Source organism: Synchiropus splendidus, chromosome 17 (genome assembly GCF_027744825.2).
Source record: "Synchiropus splendidus isolate RoL2022-P1 chromosome 17, RoL_Sspl_1.0, whole genome shotgun sequence".
In the NCBI taxonomy this organism is placed as follows: Eukaryota; Metazoa; Chordata; class Actinopteri; order Syngnathiformes; family Callionymidae; genus Synchiropus; species Synchiropus splendidus.
Genome location: NC_071350.1, coordinates 18455013 through 18474931, shown reverse-complemented (window position 1 = coordinate 18474931; position 19919 = coordinate 18455013). Strand labels below are relative to the sequence as shown.

Sequence of the window (19919 nt, the reverse complement as noted above, 5' to 3'; positions counted from 1 at the left end):
CAAATGGTCATCATGCAGATCTCATCTGTGACACTAGCATGACTCAACCCAACCCAAGACCAAGACTTAAAGGGGGTGGAGATAAGTCCAAGACTGGGACACATGAGTAGAGAAAACGGAAGCATGAGTCCATGTGTTGAGCTGGAAAATCCAATAATTGCTTACTGTTGGAAACACCAACTCATCTCTCTCTTAAAACTAGACTCATGAGAGGTATTACAGGGCGATCAGGGGGTAAAGTGGTGTCATATTAACACAGGTTTTTCACTTATTTCTCATCAAAGGAATCTAAGCAGCTGCAGTCTGGACTGGACTTGATTTTAAAATAAATGCAACGGACGACGATTCCAGGCAATTCTGAGAGAAAACCACCACTTTACAAGGTGGTCTTGAGTCCGGTCCTATACATTGTGGATCGATAGTAAGAAACCCAAAAAGACCTCCAGCAGGCCAGTTAACCAGTTGAGGTCGAGGGGAGTGACAGCGAAAGATGAGAATAAAAGGATGAAGCTGTGGCGGGATATTCTCCGCACAAAGGCTGCGGGCGTGAAGTGATGCTTGTAAAATCCGTCTCATTGAGTTGTCAATCTGCCCGGCAGGTCTGCCTGTGACGAGGCCTGTCAGCGGGCACGAGGGAGGGGTGGAGATGACCTGATGTTAAATTAGCTCCCTCCCTTTTCTTCCTCACCAGACTTGAGTGACACCCCTTCCAGACCATCATATGAACCCTGCAGAGAGATGGCAGCGAACAGAACGGGCCGGACCGACCCGAGACCCAGGCTCAGTGTGGTGGAGCTGAAAGTAGGAATCACTGAAGCGTTTCACTGAAATCTCCATTCAGCTGGGCAGCTGTTGATCTGACAGACTTCTGTACAAAAAAGTTAATGCTCTCACAGAAAACAATGACTTTGTTGAGTTGATAGGAAAGGCCATGCGGTTGCCCTCGGGTGTTTGAAACCTACTCTCTTGATGGGAAAACTGATTAATATGTCATCACACCTCATTCATTCATTAGATCTTTGTGACTTCCATCATGAATCTATAAGCACGCTTAATATGCAAAGTGATAGACCAGGATTGACACATGGGGCGTCCCAATTTTACCTCCTGGTAGCCTTCTGCTCTCCGTCACAAACACCGAGTCTTTGTCTCAGTTCAACTCTGAACCAGACACATTGTCTTCATTGATGACTTGACGTCTCTGTCTCCACACAAAGAATCAGACACACACACCAAGACACACACGGAGCTGCCCCGGTCACAGTCTGGCGTCCTGACAGATGCGCTTTCAATGCTGACATGTCAATCTGACTTGACAACCGTGATGAAGTCTTTCAGAGTCCGACGGTCATGATTCCACTCAGGTGCCACCACTGCTTTGATTTGAGAAATCCTTTTGACAAACGTCTTCCATGCTGTCGATTGGATCCGGACAAACTGGCCATGTACAGTATGTAAAATAAAACCTTCAAATTTGAGAGTCAAAGCATGTCGCGGCGCGGAAGGACGGATTTGCATGCAGTAACAAACAGTTTGTACTCGATGATCGGAAGAGGAAGTCAAACAGATGACTGTAACCGACTTCACAGATGAGACTTATCATTATATTTCATCGCCATCGCGTCCCAAACCACAACTCCGAACTAGTTTGCCCTTTAATTTAGCAAAAAATAGAACCACTTCTCAGAAAAGGAAGCTGCAACCACGCAAGAACACTGTCGTCCATCCACAAGAGAACCGACCGGCAACAAGTGCTGTTTCTGTCCTTCCGTGTTTTGACCTCTACAAAGATGTCCACACTTGTTGTGGTTAAAAAAGACAGGGGGCAGACCGTTCAACTTCCGTCTCACCAGAAACCTAGCCCTCCGCCGGAGGAACACAGAGGCTCTTCACAGTTATTCTTATTCCAACATGAAAAAAATTAAAAAAAGGAAGAAACAGTGCAGATAATGGACCTTGTGCTGGGGCTGAGTCACATAGATATTTAAGTGCTATGTGGGATTCATTCTTCAAGGATCAACAGTTGCTTGAGAATTCCCAGATCGGTCAATCATCCTGGGCCGTCATAACAGCCCGTGGTCTGCTGTCAGAGTGAATCAGTGTGAGCTGGAGTTTGGTCTTCCACCACACTTTTGTTGAAGGAACAATGAGACTAATGTTTCTCCAGCTAAAACTGGAGCGTTTACACTAGAGGTGTCAGAAGTGGGCGGGTTTTCCAGGTGGGTACAGCATTACTCAGATCAGCCCTTCTGGGGCTGGCACTGTTTGTTTGGATACGAGCTGCAGCCCAGGAGACCAACCTGGAATGTGGCCGAAGGTCTAGACTGGCCTCGTCAAACAGTCATGAGCGTTTCAATGCACTTCTTATTGAAAGTACTCCGTTGTGTTGATGAAAACTCACCACCTATGGACTGTTACAGACCTGTGTGATAACAAGTCACAACAGCCTATGACATGCTTTATAATTGACACTGTTTTTCATGATCTTTTTCTCATGAAAAAAACAAGTCAAGTCAATTCAAAAGACTCTGCTTAAATTGCCTCCACTATGAAAATAAATGACACAATGACGACATCTCGTCAAATAGAGATACCTATCACAGTTTTTACTTTGCGAGCCACATTTCATCACCAATATCATATTTTCCAATTATATTGTCACATGACCAGCACTTCAGCTGTGTATCTTTTTGTTTCCCAAACATGACAAAGGTTTGTAGACTGCAATATTTTGTCCTAATTTTCATTGACAGATACAACACAAGTTACTAAAACAAGGTGTTGGAATATTAGATATTTAATCCATGTTTTTCTTCACAAGTTTTCATCTCATCTGCCCTTTAATTTGTTAACCTGTAGCCTCAAAACCCCAACAGGAATTCAACCAAGATCAGACCATCAAGTAGCGGCAATAAAACACAATTAAACTGTTACAGTGCTCAGCCCCAGGTGGGGGGTGGAGGAGTGGGGTGCAGCCAGGTCCCGGCTCGGCTCCTGACATCCTGCTCTTCCTCTCCTCTCACCTTGTAATTGGTCCGTGCGGCCGGCTGCAGCCAGGACGTCTGCGACGCCTGCGTTTCCTGCACCACTCCGGCGCAGACAGAAAATCCTCTGTCTGCCTCGGCTTCTCCAGCGCGGACCCGCTGGGTTCATTTGTATTGTCAGACTCAAATTTATGAATGTTTTCGTTGGCCTGAGGAGCCCCACCTACAGTAAATCAGCTTACTTCTGTTTTCATATGAACATCCATCTTCCAATCAGAGCGCACTGACTTCTCCGTGACTCCGGACAATTAGTTTGGGAGGAGACCCCGATGGTCGTCTACCTGTCTGTCTCTGTGTAGGCTGACCCATAGCTGTGCGGACAGACGCTGGTCACGGCTCGGGCCTCTGGGTCAGCGGGACTCTCGCCAGACTGTCTCAAGCCCACAACAGTGGCCACAGCTTCAGGGTAGACAGACAGGTGCCAGTAAACGCAACCACAAACACAAACTCATGTGCGGTCAAGCTGATACGAGCCGCTTTCGTTCCGTCCCTGCTACAAACAGTTCGAGTCTTTTGAAGAGGCTTGAAGAGTTTTGAGCTGTGGTAACAGCTACACGGATTATTCAGGGCCATTCAAAGACAATTTAAAACAAGGATCATCAATTATGAAGCACAAAATATATAATATGGCCACTAAATAGCAAAAACTAGAGGATTTATAATGACCCTCAAATTTCAGTTTAAATCAGTAAAAATGTTAAGCTGTGTCACAGTGTGACAAGTATTTGTGTTTAACTCTGTCGCGAGAGGCTTGTGATCTATTCCACCTTGATAGATAGGAAGTTGGTTTGAAAAACGTCCATTGTTGTGGCTGACCTTTGACCTCTAGGTGAGAGCCGAGCACCGCTTCCTCTGATCACGACAGCTGCTCCTCGTCTCCGGGGTTTGTAGTGGAAAGTTGAACAGTGCAAACAAACAACGGGAGGAGCAGAGATTTGTCAGCACAAACACAACAATCTTCCACATTCCAGGGGTCACGGGGTCACAAATATTTATCACATCAGCATCCGAAACACGTCCACACCACCTGGATGTTCACGTTCCTAATCTGGACTTCACACCTTTTTGACTCGAGGCTTGTTTTTCATGCTATTCCACTTTAAATGAGTGATAAAAATACAAAACAAAAACAGACTTGAACACAAAATGAAGTTTAGACTCACTTCATCACTGCATTATTCCAATGCGACCATGACCCCAATATATTGCTCTTATTTTTCGAAAACCATTGGAAACCATTGTCGCGCTCGTAAACATAGCTCATGTGTTGACCGATAAAGTTAAAGTAGATCACAGTGCAAAATAAGTGTTTCAAATGCAGAACTGCAGTTGAAGTGTTCACAGTGGAGCAGCAGAGGTGCTCATGTTCCATGTGGCTAACACCTGAGTCTATCCATAAGTAGACAAGGATCGAGCCGAGCTTCTCTCCGCGGGACGCAGCAGAGCAGATGTAACCAACTTCATGGCACATTGGCGGGTCTCTTGTTTCCGTGGACCTCCTGCCAGGAGCCACTCTGAGCTCAAATGTTGAAAGTTCTCAGCTCAGGTCCGAGCTGTTCATATTCCAGGTTGCTCAACTTCAGGAAATGATTTGTGTTCCCGGCAGGACAGGACTCCCGGGAAACCCTTATCTCGTTGACACACATGACTCTGATACATCATGTTTAGCTGACTGAGGGCATGTAAACGAGGAGATGATTGAAGTCCCGAGACTCAAGAACAGCAACAGTTGGAGTTTGTTTGTTAGTCAGAGACTTTCCCATCAGGATCCAGGCTCTCTAAGCCCCTCCCCCCTCGACCAGAAATCCGTCTTAACTGTTCTATAAACCAACCAAGTGCATCACTTGTGTGGAGATGTAGCGTCTCACACCCACAAGATCCCAGCTACTAATCCTCCTTTGATATTTTCTGGCATCCTAATCTAAAAACATAAACTCAGCTAATTGTGGAATGCGAGTGCGAGTCTTTATCTGAGGGACAGCAATTGATAGAAACAAGAAACAAGGCTCAACAAATCCACATCTGAGCCTGGTTGTTGCAGGAAGACTTAGATGTCTTGGTAGCTAGTTCATGGTGCTAAGGACAATGCTGTCCCAAATGACTACGGTAGACAGGATGGACCCCATGAGTTATATTTCATAATGTAGTTCTGACAACCAATCTCTAAAAAGGGTCAGGCAACGGTTGATAGCAAGGAGAAACAGTCAAAACACTCGTCAGAATAGAAGTGAAGACCTATCCAGACGCTCACCGAGGGATCAACCACATGAAAAAAATATTGACTGACGGAAAAAACAATCTAAATCTCTATCAATGTCCGGCAGATTAAACAAATAGTCGAAACAACGGTGGCAGGAGAGTCAAGTCCCGACAGTGGAGAGCTGGAAACGGGGCTCTGTTCCTCCGCAAGGCCTTCGTAGTTGTGGACAGAAGGTAGAGTATGAGTGTGGGTCAGGGTAAAAGTCGAGGGTAAGGGTATGATTTAGTGTTGAGGCAAGGGCTAAGTGGCTGTGGTAGTTATGGTAATGCTATAGCTACTGAGGAATTTCTTCATGGGTCACAGTGCACTGACCTACATGGAGAACCAACACAACCTCCCGTGGTGTAATATATATACGTTGGGAAAGTGGACTAAGACAAGTGGACAATGGAGTAGAAATGTTTTCCTTCCTGTGTAGCATTCCAAGCGGGGAGTGGCTCGCCTCGCTCGACGCGCACGGAAGTGACTGCGACCAGCAAGTGAGGGCTGCCTTTACTGACTGCCCAACAGTGATATACTGTGCCATGGGAGTGAGGATGGGTTGGTAGCTCACAGGTGAACTGCAGTCCAACCGTCGCACCTTGCCGCGCCTGGTCCTTTAAAGGACGTCAAAACCTCTAGTACGAGTCATAAGAAGTGTTGGCTTCAGAGGGCAGCCCATGAGCAAGACACACACACTGCCAGACTGATTCCTTCATTGTCACACAGCGCCTCTGCGGACAGACAAAAACAATGTTTGTCATAATCCTCACAGACCATCAAAGAACTTCTGCTGTGATCTCAACGTCGTGTAAAATTCTCCCGTAAAAATCCTCTCAGGCAAACACGGCGCAGTAAAAGTCTCTCGTCTTTGAACGCGCTTTTAATTTCTGGTCGTAAAGAGGCAGCACACGAGAGATAACCCGCAAACACGGCCACACCCGCAAATCACAGCGCTTCCACACATGCGAGCCGATGCCAAAGAAATCCGCAAGTAGAGAGACAGGGAAGCTCTGATCCCGAACGGCGGCGGGAAAATTGCATGTTCATGTTCCCCAGTGAAGGGAGTTCAAGAGTTTATTTGGCATTAAAAGGTTCCCGGTTCAGTCGAAAGCGCCCCAGTAAATTTACGAACAATTTCTTTCTTTCAGATTTCAGTGCAGAGATTTGTTTGTTTGTGACGGCGTGAGCGTCTTATCGGGAGGAGCTGCACTTGGTTTGAGGTCAAACTGCGGGAACTCTTGGCACACACTGACAGCTGCACCTGAACGCACCACGATACCCACAATCTGCCCAGACATCGTGTAAGTGCTGCGATGCACCCAAGTAGAATCAGATGCTGTTTTGGAGCTAAATTGCGGCTCTGGTATTTTATCTGACATGTGGATCTGAGCGGCCCGAGGCGTCGGGAGCAAGCTAACGCAGGTGATTTAAGAAAATTGCAGCAGAATTAGCCAAAATGATTTAACGATTATAACATGTTTTTAGAAACCTCCTTTAAATGCACACCATTTAATAACTATAGCGATCGCTGGAGGGGAGATAAGAACCAGTCAAAAATAATGTCATGAGCCACACCAGCAAGGATCGATTGAAAGTGTATGTATTAAAATGCTGCTTTAACTATTGAAAGTTTGTAGCTGTGTGCTAATCCACGATGGGAACATTTTCCCTACAAGGTTTAGCCTCAATTGGAGGATAAAGACTTGAAAATAACTGTCATTATTATTGGCTGTAAGTTTGGTTCAGAGTCTTGTTTAAGGTGAGCCATGTGTTTTGGATGGTTAGGTTTAGGGTGAGAGGCTGGGGAAAGGGTTATGTCAATGACAGGTCCTCACAAGATACAACAGTGTGTGTTTGTATTGACTGTAAATATTCGTCTTTTTTTTAATAAATAAATATTTGCATTTTCCCAAATGCACTTTGAAAATATTAGCAATTTATTAGATAATTTTTGCAATAACAGTGGAAATAAGGTGCAATTTTTCATGTGGAGATGCATTTACATAAAATAATGAACCAAACTAATACTCCTCTAATTTGGCCTGATGCTATTAAGCTTATGTTCAAATAAATCTCAATACTACAAAATAAAAGAAAGAAAAACATGGGAAAAAGTGGTGTGTTTGTGTTGACTGTAAACAGCCATATATACTTGTTTTCCCTCAAATGCATTAGTGTTGGTCAGTCTGTGTGTGTTTGCTTTGATCGTGTGCACGTCTGTCAGTGTGTTGCCCTTCAAATGTTTATTAACCTTTATGTCAGTGCATGGTTGTGTGTGAGTGTGTTGCTCTATATGGGCTACACGTGTGTGTGTGTGTGTGTTCTTGTACTTCCACCTCTGTGGGAAACGGTATGAGTTTTTAATCAACATAGTGAGGACATTTTTGCAAAGTGAGACATTTTGGCCGGTCCTCACTTTGTCAAGGCACATTTTGAGGACTAAAACAACGAAATACCTGGGTTATTATAATTGGGTTTGAGTTTGGTTCAGAGTACAGGTTAAGAGAGGCTGAGGAAAGCATTATGTTAATGTATGTCATTGACAGTCCTCACTAAGATAGGAAGACAAACGTGTGTGTGTGTGTGTGAATACTTTCATGCATGTGTTTGCACCTATGCGTTTGTGAGTTTACCCATTAGCTTGTGTCACTGCATTTGTATTTCATTTGTGTATATCACTATTGAGGCATCAACGTGTGTGTGTGTGTGTGATGCCTTTGTGTTGACGTGTGCATCGACATTAATGTGTGTCACTGACCAGGTGACAAACTCATCTGTGTTTATGAAGCTTGTGTGACTTGTGTGTCTGTACTTCATCTCGGGTCCGGGCCCTCACCTGGACCTCCACAGTCGTCTCCTTCTGGAGCAGCACTTTGTCTGTAATTCCGTCTCCTCCGAACTGTCTGACGCACTTTCAGCTTAACAAGCTTCAATCTCTCACTTCCCCCGATTCCAACAATTACAGAGTCTCTGGCTGAACTGGACACTAACCGCTGCCTTCAGCCAGGAAAACGACCTTCTGCCCTGTGTTCACACTCTTCACGAGCCGCGGAAGGAAGAGACTGTGGAGTCCGTCCCTTCTGACTTGGATGACGTGCGTTGTGGGACCAAGCGGCTCTCTGCACCTCTGGGTTTCAAGCGAACATGCGTTCTGTCTGTGTGTAGTGTACTCCTCTGTGCACTCTGATTTCCTCCCACAGCCCACAAACATTAAGGTTGTAAGTTTATGTGTGTTTGTATCTGTCTTCTGTTGGACTGGTCCAGGGTGTCCCCCGCCTCTCACCCTGAGTAGCTGGGATAGGCCCAATGGATTTTTTTTTTAGCTCCAGCGACTCATTCATTCTGCTTCCTGTGGCTCTAGGAAGTGAGGTTGCTAGTTGTTTTGGTGGCGGGTGTTGTGTTACAAGACGCGATTTATTGGAGCGGCAGATTCCTCTTTTGTCTTTACAGCTGCAGTTTCCTCACAACCAGCATCTCTTAGACACCAGGCCCTTTGTGTCTCCGTCCTTGAAGGTGGACGGCTGAAACCTGCTGACCCCGGAGCAGGAAGCCTGGAGACAAACTCATCCTCTGTTCCACGCTGTACTGCTAACAGAGTCACCCAGATGCAACCAGCGTCACCAAAAATCTTCATCTCAGATCAGTAGATCAGTCTTCTAAATAAAAAAAATATTGATCTGTGAGTCTCAAATTAAAGCTGAGGTAGTTCATCAACTAAAAATAAGAATCCTCACAATTTAAAGGACAAAATGTATATTGACCAAACTGAACAAAACTCACTTAAACTTGATTTTACTTTAATTTAGAATGTAATAAACATTAGGAGACCAAAGTTTCCTGGATCAACTGTAAGCGGCAGCCTTGGCGACACAGTGGAAGCCTGAAGCGTCTGCAGTCGCTGAGTGTTTGTCACTAAATTTAGGGGGGAACCTGTTAACACAGTGAGGGGTTTTATTACTCCCCCATGGAGAGACCTGTGAGTCTGACATGACTTGTCACCAGAACCGAGGCGACATAAATCTACTCGGCCACAAACGTCTCTGCCAGGAAACAAGTCTGCTGGTGCGGGAGGCCGACGGGTCGTCCGAGACAACTGGCAGTTGTCTGCAGTGAAGGTCGGAGCGGCTGGAAACTTTGGATTTGACCTGGACCTGGAACACGTGACCGATGCTGACTCCACATTCAGAGGGCTCCACATGATGATTGTGATATATAGATAGATTAATTTAAAGAGTGGAAGCAAGCTGAAAGAAAATATCAAAATGATATTTATCTATTTAATATAATCATAAAACATAAATATATATGTTTTAAAATATTTCGATTAATTTAAATTGGCTATTAAATATTTACACACTTAAACAGTAATGATTTATTTTAATATATTTTGCTATAAAAAACAGTGAGCCTTTTAAATTCAATATATCAAAATAAATTTAAAATAATGTGATTATAGTTTTGCCTGCTGCCTGTTCAATACATTTGAAGAATTGCTGATGAAAGACACGTTTTGGCGAGAAATTAAATACAAAAATACGAACGTTGATGTTTTCATAAACACGTCCACACTTCCATGAGTGCACCTTCTGTGTGGTTTCCCTCTCACAGCTTATATAAAGTTGAGAAACTAAAGTCATCACTTTCAACAGGTTTACACAATCCTCCCCCGTGTGTGTGAGCGTGCTGAGGTTCGAGCTCTCCTGCCTGCCGTCCACCTTGGCCGCCAACATCCAAACCCCCTGAATAACCAATTGTCTGAGGGACTTCGCCGGCCGTCTGGCTGACAGGCCGGTCAGGTGATTACAAGGACGCCATTGGGTTTTACAGCAGAATAATATGACCAGTGTTTGCTCTTTTTCCTTTCTCCCTCGCCCCGCGAGGATACAGAGGGGGGCCGGCTGGGGAGTGATTAAGATTTTAGGGAGCTGCCTGGCTGGTTGAGGGGTCAGAGGGTAAAGAGTGGGGATTTATTAGGGCCGTAAATTAGAGCCAGACGTCTTCCTTTTCTGCTCCCTTTCCTCCTTGTCGCCACTCCCGTCTCTCCATCCTCTTTATTTTAAAACCACATCCTTCTCCGTTTTACTGCTTTTATTTAAGAAGGAGTTTCAGTTTCTTCCCAAATCTTTTTGACAGAAGAACAAAGGACAGAGAGGCGGGGGAAGAGAGGGGTCAAAGCTCAGACGTATAATGTACTGTATATCACAGTTAATGTCTCTGCTGTGACAGAGAAACGAGCGCTTTATTAGCCACGCAGACGTGGAGACGTCCAGGTTTGACCGACAAATACTTCTCTTGTATTATTATGTCCTTGTACGTCAGGACGTTGTCCAGCCAGGTCTTTAACACTCATAACTGTCAGGGTGTGTCCACTTGTATCAGGAGGAGGACGTTTCCGACAGCAGCCAGTAAGACTACTGCAGCTGTAAAGCCTATAAACTGTATTCAAATGTGGTAGTACTATGTGTACACACCAGGCACACACCATTACTGCCACAGTATACCACCTCAGCTATTACTGTCAATCAACCTTCATTGCAACTTGCATACTGCTAATGCTGCAATAACAACAACTAGTACTCCGACTGCTTTTACCAACAAGTAGTACAACATGTACTGCAACAATGTCTACAACAAGGTGGTGATGCTATTGTAGTAGCCCTTCAGCAGTTCAGAGTCTGACCCGGGGGCCATAGGGTCAAGGTCAAGTTTAGCTCCACTTCTACTGTCGACAAAAGGCGCTTACCATATGAATAAAAAACAAACAGAAAAACAGAACAAACAAACAGAAACATCATGGAAAAAAACAATAACATGATGCGTTACAGCATATAAAATAGGTTTGTCTTCAAGAGATGCATCTTCAACACGGATTAATAGTGTTCTGTGCTAATATTTGGTAAAACTTTTCGTGGATCATTCGCATGTCAAGGAGAAAAAGTCCAACATGAAACTTACTTTTTGAAAACCAATACCACAAGACTCACCAGTCACATTAAACAAAGGCTCGCAGAATCATTTGTCAAACTCTGAGGCTTGGAGCAGAACCTGTGGCCATCATGAGATAGTTTGGGCATCTCATAAGAACATCACCAGGTTTTCTTGGTTTGACACGTGTAGACAGCCACATAAAAAAAGTCACCCTAGCTGGGGACATACTACGATCTTCAATTTTTAATTAAACTTTCCACACAGCACAAAACGTTATAGTAAGACCACCTCACAGAGAGCAACCTTTTGTGTCGGATATTGGAAACGCACCTCTAGCAGTTCAATATCGCTGAAGCGCTACGTCGTTCATAACCTCACATCACTGAACACATCGTGTCAGTTAATCAGTCTCCAATACAAAGAGTTTGTCATTCGCACCAAGCCAGCATCACATTGGACCTTTATTCTTCCCTGGTGCGTCCACCCGCCACGCGTCTCAAGGTTCTATTTCCATCCTTAAAGACCGGAGCAGATCACTGCCGCTGTGTGTTTTAGTCCTTCGATTAAAGGGCAGCTATTGAGAAGTGTGCAGTTTGTGGTCAGGACCGTTGGTATGCAGGACCCACTCCGGGCCAGACTGACGCAGCGGCACCACACTGAGATCTGAGCCCGTGTGGCTTGAGGGCGGGGGAGAGGTTGTGCGGCGGACACTGAGCGTGTGTGGCAATAAAGCGTCAGATTATATGAGATACACGGACCTCTAATCTTTAATAAAACTCTTAGCTTTGGTAAGTGAGGCCTCGGCATCAGTGTCCTCACAGGTCGGGTCAGGAAAAGGTGGTTTTATAGAACATTAGTGTGTGCGATCGATGCATGAACGTGTAAACACTAGGGAAACCATAACAATGAAGAGATTAACAAATAAATAAAGAAAACAATAGAGAAATTTAAGTACTGGTCATCAAGGTCAGGTCCATCTGTGATGACATCACTATACATGGAACTACATGGCGCTTCTTCTTTCATACGCACATAGCAGGTACATAATGAACCAATGTGATGCGAATACTTGGCTTGTTTTAGTGGTGGTGACACCAACGCTGCTCTTTGACTGCAGAGCTGTTTGCTCTTCAGTATTCCTGAGTCTTTATACTGCTCACTCGTGTCTTGAGACAATGGCGAATGAACATCAACGAGACATTTTATCAGCATAGTCACATGAGAGTCGGTAAATTCAGTGATATCACAGTATGTTATCAAGTTTTTTTCTGGATTTTACTGGAGCTGTAAGTTAAGAACGCACAAACAAATGAACCAACGAAAGAAAGACAGAGAACTGCTCTGTGATTGGCTGAGGTAGTAAACATCACTTGGCTTCCATCAGAAACGACAGTTGACAACAAGATATTCACTATATTAACTACTAGCCTCAGTGATGATCAGGGTTTTGGGCTACACTGACACTTGATTTGTTAGATACACTCACATTGGTGAACTGTTGATATTCTAACTCTAGAAAACAGTGTTCAATGAAACAATGTAAATCTGTTCAAAGAGGTCGTCTGACCTTCCTGCTGTTGACACTAGTCTGCGCACCACTTACTTCTCTCCTTCCCCCTTCGCTCTGTGAGTGGTCCATTGATGCACCAATGGTTCTTTCACGTCGGCCAGCGTCTCCAGTGAGTGTGGCCCGACAGAGGATGTTTTCAAACTGGCTCCGACGTTGATGAAGCGTTTTCGGTGGACGCTGGAAGCCGCTGCAGGAACACACAGAGCAGACAGTGTTGACAGGAGCATTAGCGCTGGGCACAGAATGTGTGGACGGGTGTGCAGCGGCGTCAAACAACCGCTCACAAATGTTATGTATCGACAGTGAGCTGATTGCACGGGAAAAGGGGGGAAAGCATCAGGCTAGTTTCTCTCACTTGAATGTGACCGTCAACAATAACTAAAACATGACGGCAATAACATAATTTCTGCTGTCAAGTTTTTAAAATATGTTCAAAATAAAAGAGTTACACTCACAGAGTTATATCTGTGTGTGCGTGTGTGTCATGCACTCGTAGTGACGTGTGGATGTTGGGACGAGTCAGTGGCAGCGTTAAGTAGCCGGGGCTGAACAAACTCCATCTGATGAGCAGCTTCCTGCTGGTGGAAGTGGAGGTGACCATTACTACAGTATTAATGTCTCCAGATTGCAGACTTGTTCCTGCGCCGCATCCGCAGTCATCCACAGCTGTGAAATTGGGACCATGTGTTCCTGATGTAGCCTGGTTAAAACCTCCTCACGCTCCCAAGTCAAGCACAAGGTGCAAATGTATTCACTCCTCGGTGTTATTTCACGGTCAAATGATGCTGAAGATCAGAGAACATGGGAAGGAAAGTGGAAGAATCAACTCATGCTGAGCAAAGCATAGAAGCAACATCGCGCTCCATGATCATTCCAGTCGCCAGGAAACAATAGTTTATATGTTGCAGCAATACTGAACCCTTTTGTGTTTGACACCTTTGACAGACATACAATCTGGGATTTTAAAGTTAGTGATCGTTTTTTGGACTGTGGGGGAAAACTTTGGAGGACCCAGGTTGACATCTCAAACTTAAGCGACCACACCTCAAAAAGGGTAGCTGTTGGTTCCTCTTACCTTAAAATGTGCAGCTGTTCCCTCATTCATTCATACATACTGGGATCATCCCAATGTTTTGAACATGGGACGCCCTAAATTTCCAATCATTAGTGCCTGTATAGTGGCCTAGTTGTAGTCCCATCATACTTGTTTCTCATGCCTTCATGGACCTGCGGCTTTGCCATCGGAGGCACCATATTTCTCCCGTGAGTTGTGGTCAATGCAGCATGGAAGTGCGTTGACGTTGACGGAAAAAAAAGCAGGAATGTTTAAATCTTTAAACAAATTTAAACATGTAATGAAAGCCTTTGATTCTGCGGAGTACCGCGCCCCCCACGGTCGACAGATATTCGGGGCGTCCTCTCTCAAAACCCGAACTAAACCCTGGAACACGATACAACTTATTCACATTGCTGTGGAACAAAAGAGGTTCAGGGGGCAGTAGCTGAACACCAGGGGGATAGCATAGCAAGCTAGCGGCTACAGGGAGGGGAGTGACGCCCACTGCTGGCACCATGGGCAGTGGACAGGACACCAACCTCCAAAATGGCTCAGTGTGCCACTAAAAAGAAACAAATATTGCATCTTACAAATCTACAATGAGCCTTTCCGCATACGGAAACATTCAAGCTGACGCTCTGTTTCACTGCCGGGTTTGTTTCCAACAGATTAGTTCTTAATGATGCCATTTGTTAATGATGCTGTTAGAGAACAAAGGCACTTGTGTTCAAAGATGTGATGTTTTTATGAAGGAAATTGGTAATAGGATTTGAAAACGGTCATTAGCAGACATTTAAACGATCGACTAAAGATGTTTCCCTCATGACGGGTAATGCATCCCCTAAACACCAAAAAAAAAGCGAGCAGGCATCGCTACATTTCATAAAAGTCCTTGTTAAGTGACTAATGGCCGACCAGGTTTTTAACAACCCTGATATTGTCCTCTGGTGAGACAGTATCCATGGTGTCCTGAAACTGAGACGTGCTCCCGTCCAAACCAGTGACTACCGTGTGGATAAGCCACATTAACTCGCGCGATACGGAGAATGAAGGCCAGAGTTGGCAGTGAATTCCTGGTGAGCTTTTAAAAAGGCTCTTAAAAAAAGGTAAGTCAGCAATCTCTCTACCAGGTGGAGATCTGGTTTCACATGTTTCACGCGGCTGAAGCCTGAAGAGTCTGCAAGCTTCCAGACTCGGAGACTGCTTGTGACAAAACACACTCCAGGTCAGACCGCTGGACATTTGAGATCGATTTGAACATGCCTTGTCGCGGACTGCATGTGAAAAGAGCCGCACAAATGGACGAGCCTTGGAGGGGGGGGGACCACTCAGTGACAGTGTGTGTTTGTGCTTGTTTGTGTGTTTGGGGGTTGTTGAGGTGGAAAGGTCGCATCTCGCCAGGATGCAGGGGTCAAGTTTATTTTTCCTGCTGGTGGAGATGGCGACAGCGAGAGCTGGTGAAGATGAAGAGATGAATGGAGGCAAAGAGGAACGGGAGGACAGATGTGAGGCTGCATCTGTAGTTGAGCAATGGAGGGCTTCAATGATCGATGGATCACAAACCATCCGTTAGCTCAATCCCAGTGCGCCAGGGTTACAGGCTGAAGCAAAGCCCAGCTACAACCGGTGAACTGCTCACTACTGCGGTCACACAGCGGTTGGTTAAGTCACTTTATATCAGTTGACTGAACCTGAAAGTTCCTTTCCAAACTAACAAGCTCAGGGTTTTGGAAGTTTGTTGCAAATAAGGACAACCAACTAAAGACTTGCCAAAATGGACGGGCAAACAGGATGTCGATGCTGTGACCTCCTCTGACAATACTGATCGAAAGCTAGTCTAACCAAAACGCTCTCATGTGGTCGTGATAGCAGTCATTAACGTACACAAACACACACACACTGCTGTTGCACATCCATCAGCCCCCGCTCAAAGAGCAGCTTCTCCACAGTTTCCACTGGAAGTTCGCCTCAGTGACACTACGTACACACACACTTAAGCTTATCAAGCATCTTCTACACACTCACACACAACACAGAGACAACTCATTCGAATCAGGATGCAGTGAAGAGCCTCCACACTCCAGGTTCATCCTCTGGGTGACATGATAACATCCTGCAGGAAGTATTGACGGCACACTCTCCTACACACACCTTCACTCCCTTTGTTCAGTGTGTATTTAGTGAAGTCATGCTCAGATGACACAACATCACATCCACTAGGAAGCCGGGGAGTGTTTAATAAAAACAAATAGTCCCATTCACTCCTCCAGACTTCTTCCAGTTACCTAATTTTCCAGTATTCACTTATTTTAATTGGTATTTTCAACTTTTCGGAGGAAATTTGGAAAGTTTTTATCAGTCGTTGGATAAGTAGTTTCATTCCTCACATCAGTTTTGTCTTCAAATTCAGATGTGATATCATCTTACAGAGCTTGACAGTGTTATTGATAAAACCGGAAAATGCATTGTATTTTTACGATTTTTTTAAATTAAACGTTTGTTTGATTTCAACTTTTAAACCTCATCATTCCAACTACTTTTCCGAGTCACTTTAATATCCCACTGAACACACAAATAAGATCATGTGTGTGACCGTGTGTGAGTGTGTGCCACTCAGGAGTCGGTAACATGCGACACAACAAGTCCCCTACAGCTATTCCTGTAATCTCACTCAATTTCCCTCCCGCTCAATCATGCTTTACTCTTTTTCTTCTCCATCACTCTTTCTTACCCCCAGGAGCCACATCAAAGAGTCTGCTGTTATCAGTGCTACAGGACCAGAGTGTGTGTGTGTGTGTGTGTGTGTGTGTGTGTGTGTGTGGTTCGAGGAGAAAACTTTCTGTCTGTATTTGTGGTGACTGGAAACAAAAGACATTCAATAAATATAGTGTACATCATTTTATGATCTGAACCTCTAATTAACTGTAATATATATATAGATATACAGGTATATATAAAACTATACAAAACTAAGAAAAGTCTATTTAGAATGTTATGTAATACAATGTTTTCCTATTTATTTAAATGTTTAGATGCGCATCTGAATATGAAATAAATAAATGACATATCATCTGATCTACTATTAAATTAATAAGAAACAAAAAAAATAAATAATTGTAATAACATGAAATATTTTTAAAATGGTTGAAACATAGTTGCAGCTTTACAATTTCCAGGAAAGTAGCAACAATATTTCCAGGGAATATTGTGTATTATTTTGAGTTGAATTTGCAGCTTTTTGGGTGTCTGACTTCTTAATTTGCTTCAGTAGGTTGGTAATGTGTTCCAATGCAGTTGTTACGACCACTTCTTCCCTGATTCAGGTGTTATTAACAGAGGTCAGCAGAGACTTCACATGGCTGTCTACTGAGGCCCCGTCAGAGCCATCTCCGCCACTTCCACTGACTCCTCCCACAGGAGGATTATTGACTGGCGGCGACCTGGAGGGCCACATCACAGGAGCACGCGGCCTCTGTGATGAGCAGGTTTGCTCCTGCAGCTGCAGGAGATCAGTGACCGGCCACAGAAGCCCAGACACACAACCATGGAAAGAACAGTGAGGCCGTCGACTTCAGACTTCATGAGTCCATGTTCTGAAGCCTCCACACAACCAGTTATGACTCTCAATAAGATAACCATTTTAAGAGGTCCACGTCTAAAGCCTGGGTTGCCACTTAAGGGCCCCCGACGGACACAATCTGATCCTCCACTAATCCGGGTTTCAGTTCCACCTGTGAGAAAAAACGACTCCATCAACGAGTCAATTTGTCCGTCAATACTTTCCCGCTGATTTACATGGTCACCTGAGCGCAGAGGTAAATCTTTCAAGTGGTTCAGAAGGCCGACGCTCCCAGACGCTGTACACCTGCGAGGCTGCACGCTCTGTTGCTCCTGCGTGAGGTGAGGAGAGACGGGCGCGAGGGAGGCCGAGCTTTAAAGGATCGTTCCTGAACGTGAGCCCCGTTTTGATGTCAAAGGTTCCAACTGATTAATAGGGACGCGAGTCATGGGCGGCCATTAATCAGCGCTTCTGTTTGATTGCTGTCGAGGTGTGGAAAACAAAAATGCAGACGACTTGAGGAGCTTAGCTTTGAAAGACGGGGAGAGGTTGAGATCAAACGGCGAACAGGTGAAGTGGCGCACACATTGGAACATGTCTGGAGTAGAAGTGCCGCGGATTCCATTCAGCGATTAATACAAGAGGAGGAATGGTCGCTTTCTTAAACTGACTCGGCGCCAGACTTGAGGATGCACGGTCGCCTTTGGCTTCTAGGGTTTGGTCCACCTCACTTAAAAAAGTCAATCTTGAAAACGTGTTGCTGGGAATGTGCTGAGATGTAGGTCACAGAACTGTCAGAAAAGTGACAAAACTAAACGCAAGAGATGAGGAACCAGAGGAGGAAGGCGATGTCAGGTGACATTCACTTTATAAGGAAGGCCCCAGGAAGTTTCAGATGTGAAGACAAAACCGGTTCAGAGGTGCTGGGAAACTTTTAATAGCAACAAAATCAGGAGTTAAACTGAGGCCCGGTCCACACAGACAAAAAGTCGGTTACATCTGCACAACTTCATCCACATGGATCCGGCCTTTTCAGTCACGGGATCCCACGCTTTTGGAATAGAGGGTGCCTCCTACAGGCCTGGCATATGTACTACACTGTTTCAGGTCCTTATCATGTGGACGCTGGAAATGGTTTACAGAGCCATGCGCGGCTGGATGAAGCCCAAAACCGTTCTGGCCAGACGTGCACAGCGTCCCTGCTCATCAGTTCTTGATAGTTGTGTAACGACCAAGAATCCATTTCTGGTGAGTCACCAGAGAGAATAAACAAAATACTAATGTCGAAGTGCAGCCAGATCAAATCAGTCAATACCAGGAAGCAGTGCTGTATAAGGAGCAACTCTCACCCATCATGTGCATCTGAAATACAGTTGTTTGGTCGATTTATTGAATGTTTTTCCTGACTCTTGAATATGTTTCGTCCGGCCGTTTAACATGAACTAAATGAGTTCTGGCAGTGGTGCTCTGCGGTGACATCACCTGGACCCGGCAGAGAACTGCGCCGTTGTCACTGCTGTTTATCGTCTGAGCCTCCAGGACTTGAGACTCAGATAAAGGTAGAGAAAGTCCGACATTCAGGCTCCGGCCGACTGATAACAACAAGCCAAGTGAGCGAAATGCCAAAGAACATGAGACTGGTGAAACACTCCGATTTTTTAAAGTTACAGTACAAAGGTTTTTATTTGAAAAAAATAATTCTAAAAATCTTTTAGAAATTACAGTGAAGTGAACAAAAGTAATAAATGATTCTATGCCAATAAACACAGCAATGATTTAATATATTGAGGGTAGGGTTAAAGCATAACTCTCCTGCTCAAATATATAATTGACTTTGACACAAAATACATGACAAATTTAAATAGTTACATAAAAACCTTGATATCTGAACTAAACCGACCAACAACCTTTCGCTGCTTATTTAACGTAGAAATCAGCTGAGCAAGACAGACAGACAGGAAACAGAGGGATACATGGGGAACGAGTGAAAGGAGACACAGACAGGAATCAGTGGAGCGTGACCAATATCTTCATCCTGTTGTGGGAGTGCGAGGCAGAATGAGAGAGCGAGTGGGAGAGAAGACAAACAGGGAGGACGCAGGAGAAACCGAGAGGGACAAACTTCTCAAGCCAGGAACAAAAAGCACATTGATGGGAGGTGTCAGTCGGAGGAGGTGAATGAACGATGGCGGAGGAGGGACAAGGAGGAGGAGGGGGGGTGTAGAGGAAGCAGGATTCAATCAAGGACTGTCAAGGTCAGTTTGCAGTGAATGGGCTTCTCCACCTGGCTGCTCTTTCACTCAGGGGCCCGCAGTGGTGAAAGCGGGAACGGCCCCGGGCTGCAGGATGGGAGGGGCGGGGAGGGAGGGTCCTCATGCATGTGGCGCCAATGAGCCCATTCAATTTAACGCCCCGTTTTCATATTTGTTCATTACACTGTTCAAACATCTCAAGACAAGTATTCACTTCCTCAGATAATTCATGGAACACAATACAATCTATCCATGTCTAAAATATAA

At 44.9% G+C, this 19919-nt stretch overlaps 1 protein-coding gene across 1 annotated transcript in view; it reads right to left on the bottom strand.

Annotated features, from left to right (window-relative positions):
* Positions 1 to 19919, bottom strand: part of nsd1b (nuclear receptor binding SET domain protein 1b) — an 81458-nt gene that overhangs the window by 26401 nt on the left and 35138 nt on the right. The window contains exon 3 of the mRNA XM_053848127.1: positions 12818 to 12971. The gene's annotated coding sequence lies outside the window, so the exon portion shown is untranslated. The remainder of the gene's footprint in view (positions 1 to 12817; positions 12972 to 19919) is intronic.